The sequence below is a fragment of the Schistocerca nitens genome, chromosome 1 (genome assembly GCF_023898315.1).
Source record: "Schistocerca nitens isolate TAMUIC-IGC-003100 chromosome 1, iqSchNite1.1, whole genome shotgun sequence".
In the NCBI taxonomy this organism is placed as follows: domain Eukaryota; kingdom Metazoa; phylum Arthropoda; class Insecta; order Orthoptera; family Acrididae; genus Schistocerca; species Schistocerca nitens.
The window spans coordinates 582,402,820-582,408,724 of NC_064614.1; the positions used below are offsets into that span (position 1 = coordinate 582,402,820).

The following is a 5,905-nucleotide window of genomic DNA, read 5'->3' on the forward strand; positions in this document are numbered from 1 at the left end:
CACCATTCAGCTATCAGGGCGGACAGGGTGACAATTATTGAACTATATGAAATAAAATCGTTGTAATTTCTGAACGGCTTGCGTTACAACGTTCAAACTGAACAATTGACCGCGGGGCACAATGGGAATAGTATGAGCATGCACACGCTTCTTGTTGTTGTCGGCCATTTGCACGTGAAACGGTAAGCGCGTCTGTGCATGTTGCGCTTGTGAAGGCCTCCTATGCGAGCAATAACAGCCCAACTGCGGCTCAAAGGAAGTTTGCGACCAAGTTCAAGCTGAAGACAACCGGTCCAAGAGTGCTAAAAATCAAGAATTTGATTCGGAATTTTGAGAGAACAGGCAGTGTTCCTGATGACAGTCGGTCGTCCAAAAAGGGTGAAAACGACTGAAAAAATTGAGAAGACACGAACTGCGTTTCAAACCAGACCCAGGAAATCGATCAGATGACCTGCACAACAGGTGGGAATCAATCGGGAGACACTGCGACAAACTGTTTTTGAAGACCTGCACCTCTTCCCATATAAAATTCAAATCCATCAGCCATTAAGCCCCAGTACCATGACACAGTGGTTGTGTTTCGTCAAAACTATTGTCCACAGAATTAACGAACAGGACTTTGATGTGAATACGGTATGGTTTAGCGACGAAGTCCACTTTCAGTTGGATGGGTTCGTCAATAAGCAAAATTGGCGCATTTGGGGGACTGAGAATCCGCATTTCGCTATCGAGTAGTCCCTTCACCCGCAACGGGTGACTGTATGGTGTGCAATGTCCAATCACGGAATAATCGATTCGAAATTCCTTGATAGCAAGGTGACTACCGAACGGTACGTGAATGTTTTGGAAGATGATTTCATCCCTATTATACAAAGCGACCCTGATTTCGACACGATGCAAGACGGAGCTCGACCCCACCGAATCAGGAGAGAGTTTGATGTCCTGGCTGAGCAGTTTGGGGGCCGCATTCTAGCTCTGGGATACCCAGAGGCCACTGGCATGGGCCTCGTTGGGCCGCCATATTCTCCAGATCTGAACACGTGATACTCCTCTTTGTCGGTCTATATTAAAGACGAGGTGTACAGCAGTAACCTCAAAACCATTGCTGAACGCAAAGCAGCCATTCAGGAGGTCATCGACAGCATCGATGTTCCGACACTTCAGTGGATTATGCAGAATTGGCGCTATTCGTCTGTGCCACATCCTCGCAAAGGATGGCAGACATATCACACGTGTCATAACCTAAATTCGAATACTTGTAGTGACATTTATACGTCGAATAAAGTATGTGCATGCCGTAGTTCGTAACTAATTTACTTTCTTATTCATATAGTTCAATAATTGTCACCCTATAGCTTCCCATTCATTATCAGTCGGCTGGACACTGGCCAGATATTGCGACTGAGGTTCATCATATCGCGTTACCCACATGAACGACATTGGCTGAAGAGAAGCGGATGAGACGTGAATCCGACAGTGGTCCAAAACAAGTGCCGTCAGTAAATTAAACCTATCTTAATTTAAAGACTTAGTTTGAACCTCATACTGCTAAATAGAGCTTAGTGATACTAGAGATTGTGTTCTTATCTGAATGTAGCCCTCCTAGGCCACATAGTAACGTGAAATCTGAATGATAGTTGATGTCATTTCTAAATGACAAACATGTTAACACACTGGTAGTGCAGAATGACAGAGGTTCATCTCACGTGATGACACAAAACTGGGCATCTACTATAAAGGTACCACCATAGTCTGACCCCATTGTTCGCCAACATCTGATGCACTTAGGAGTGCCTTTGCGTATATTTTTGCTCCAGACACTCCTCCTGCTTACTACAGCAATGAAATTTTTCTTTGAAGAAAGTACCTTGCAAATATCTCTCTACAGTTTATTACAAGATTACGGTTGAGTTCGTTTAGAACAGTCTTGTAGAAATTATATCCTGGGCGGCTTTCTGATCGTCGCGCTACAGTGTGTACCACGGACCATGCAGGCCGTTCTAAATTACAGGTAATCTTAAAAATATTGCTTGTAATCTTAAAAACGTTTTTATTGGAGAAGCTGTACTCGTCAAAATGCTGCCCTCTCTTCATTAAACACTGAAAACAAAGCAATACGAAGGCATTATCCAACTGCGACGGAACACAGTAGATGTGATGTACATGTAAAGACGAACAAATCATTACAATTTCAGAAAAGAATGTGGATTTATTCAGGCAAAAGAGCTTCATAAACTGAGGAAGTCAGTAACGCTATTGTTCAGCTCTGGCACATATGCAAGCTGTTTATTCGGTTTGGCATTGATTGGCAGATTTCCTGGATGTTCTCCTGAGGAATTTCGTCTCACATTCTGTCCAATTGCCACGTTAGATCGGGCCGCATGGCGGGAGACAATCAGGTCAGTATCCCAACACTGTCCGAGCCGTCTCCAGAGACACCTTCGCTGGTCATGGGAAGTCAGTCCCAAGCTGGACTCATCACTGAAGAAAATTCTACTCCAGTCAGTGAGATTCCAGGCGAAGACGAGTCTGGCGACACCCCAGACAGTGTTAGGATGAAAACTGACTGTTGCCCGCGATACTACCCGACAACCGTGAAAGAAGGTCTGATGTGCACTTCATTTCATAGCAGGACACCTTTGGTTGTTATCCGCGGCACCCTTACAGAAATAGCGGTACGTCGACGATATTCTACGGCCAGTTTTGTTGCCCTTCACAGGAGGCTATCCTGGGCTTGCATTTCAGTAAGATAATGCCCGCCCGCATATGGTGAAAGTTTCTTCTGCTTGTCTTCGCGCTTCCCAAACCCTATCTCGGGCAGCAAGGTCGCCGGGTCACTCCCCCATTGAGAACGTCTGGAGCATTATGGGCATGATCCTCGAACCAGCTAGGAATTTTGGGGATCCAGCTCGCCAACTGTACATAATTAGGCACGATATCACTCAGGAGGACATCCAACACATTTAGCAATCAATGTTTGCATAATGGCTGGGGGCGAACCATCGCATTATTGACTTTCTCAACTCGTGAAGCTCTTTCTCTTGAGTAAACCATCCATCATTTTTTTCGCAAATGGTAATCATTTGTTTGTCTGTAAATTAGTATCATCTCTATATATCCCGTCTCATTCGGATAATTCCTTTGTGGTGAGCCGTTGTTTTTTTACCCTAGAGTTTTTCTTTGTACTTCGATAGGAAGAAAAATGTTCAAATGTATGTGAAATCTTATGGGACTTAACTGCGAAGATCATCAGTCCCTAAGCGTACACACTACTTAAACCTGAATTATCCTAAGGACAAACACACACATCCATGCCCGAGGGTGGACTCGAACCTCCGCCGGGACCAGCCGCACTGCGATAGGTCATTACTTTTCTACATGTAGCAAGGGAAGCTTATGGATACTCTGTTGTTCTTTGTTTTACCGAGCGAGAAGGAGCAGTGATAAGTCACTGGACTTGTATTCAGGAGAATGGCGATTCAAGTTCCAATTCGGCTATTCTGACTGAGATTTTCGTGATTCTCTAAACCACTGAAACAAAATGGGATAGCTTCTTTGAAAGGGCACAGCGATTACCTTCCGCGTTAATCCGCTATGCTCCATCTATAATGACATCGTTGTCTACTCCAGGTTAAATCGCAATCTGCTTTCTTTTGTTCTTTGTTACAGCCATATGAAATATGCGTAGATCAATAAACAAGTCCAGGACTTCTTTGCTGGACGAATCCCTCATCGTACTGATCAAGTAACCAGCAGAGTTTAAATACCCACTAGGTTGTACACTACAGGTAATTCTATTTCTAGTGGTGTATATGAAGCCTGTTTGAGTCAACATGTTATCACGATATGGAGAAGATCCACGACGCGCTTTTGAAAATGCTGGAATCTTTTTCCGATGGCAAGGCTTTCTTCGGCGTCAGCTGTGTAGACACAAACACCAGGCTGCTGGAATGCGGCAGAATGCCCTGCTGCGGCGAATGATACTTAGCAGCAGGGCATATGTGTAGTTTCAGTGCCTGTTAGCTTTGCACAATATGTGTTAACTGGCACGGGCTTAAAAGCGAACGCTTGTTTACGTTTTTGGCTGCTTTCATTTAAATTCCTTTGCAAATAGTTCAGCTCACCCCTCCGTTTATTTCTCTCATTCCTTACAATTACATTTTTTTTTAAAATATTGTAGGTTGATCTTTGTGACACGCTTGAATGAAGATACGTAAAGTTTTGTTTTTGATTCATCTTTATAGTTTCGATTCGTTTTCTGTCTTGTTGTGTCTTCAAGATAATGAAAAGGTCAGATAAACGCATACAGTATCCATCATATTATCTTATTTTGGTGGGCTATTACAAATTTATGCCTGTTTCGGTGAACACTTTTCATAAATAGGAATAAAGTATTGCTGCTCTGTAGAACTCTTACGCTTTAAGATTTAGCTCAAGTTATTGCGTGTGTTTCACTAATGACATTAGTAACAACAACAGTGATACTCGAGGTCGTTTCGCGATAAATTTATGAGAGGAAGTAACGAGTTGTCTTACCCTTCTTCGAACACACTGTCTACGGGTTTCAGACGTAAATCTTTCTGTGGTGCACGAGCGTACCGTAGCGTATACCAATGGAGTTGGACTGTTGAGAAGCTCCGTAACCTTTTCGCACTACCTAAACTATCCCGTGACGAAAGGCGTCGCTCTTCGATGCGTCTCCTCTAGCTCTACTACTTACCCAATGCTCTACCATTTACCCAATCTTATATTGATCACACGCTGATGTGTAATACTGAAGAATCGGCCTTACAGCTGTTTTGTAAGCCACTTCATTCGTGGATGAACATCATTACCATAAGATTCTTCGACGGACCCACAGCCTGACGTGTTTTCGCCAGAATTAGTTTTATGTGCACATTGCACTATTCGTCTCTCCGTACGATTAAACTCGGTCCGAATAGACCATGGAAGGCCCAACAGTACCGACCGGCCGCCGTGTCATCCTCAGAATCAATGGATGCGGATATGGAGGGGCATGTGGTCAGCACACCGCTCTCCCGGCCGTATGTCAGTTTACGAGACCGGAGCCTCTACTTCTCAATCAAGTAGCACCTCAGTTTGTCCCACAAGGGCTGAATGCACCCCGCTTGCCAACAGCGCTCGGCAGACTGGATGGTCACCCGTCCAAGTGCTAGCCCAGCCCGACAGCGCTTAACTTCGGTGATCTGACGGAAACCGGTGTTACCACTGTGGCAAGGCCGTCGGCTCTCCGTACGATTACTCATCGGTATTTCACTGTTTTCACTTTCTCCAGTCTTTTGTCGCCAATAATGTAATCGACCAGTAATGGGCGTCTTCGGCTGTATACACGTTACATTTGTTTATATAGAGGGCTAACTGCCTCTTCTGCACCAACCAACGATCCTCAGCAGGTCGCTATAATCTCGTGGCATTGTAGCCTTCCGATAGGCAGCTGCATCATCCGCTAACATCTTCACGGAACTTCCGATATTGTCCACTAGACTAATTATATACACGGTGTTTCAAAAATATTCATCCGATTTCAAAATACTATATCTTCTACGTGAATAAAGATAGAAACTTTTGGGAAATTTTAAGTTACTTACAGAATTTTTATTTTAACAATAACCACCCGATTTCACTAGGGTATATCGTTTATATGCCTGCACGTACAAACTTTGGGGTTGTTGCTGTTGTCGTCTTCAGTCCAGAGACGGGGTTGATGCAGCTCTCCATGACCCTCTATCCTGTGCAAGCCTCATCATCTCCGAGGAACTACTGCAATCTACATACTTCTGAATCTGCTTACTGTATTAATCTCTTGGTCTCCCTCTGCGATTTTTACCCTCCACGCGTCCCTCTAATACTAAATGTGTCCTACCAACAGATCCCATCTTCTAAT

At 44.1% G+C, this 5,905-nt stretch overlaps 1 pseudogene; it reads right to left on the reverse strand.

The window, feature by feature from the left end:
* Positions 1 to 5,130: 5,130 nt before the first annotated feature.
* Positions 5,131 to 5,248, reverse strand: LOC126212864 (5S ribosomal RNA; annotated as a pseudogene).
* Positions 5,249 to 5,905: the final 657 nt, after the last annotated feature.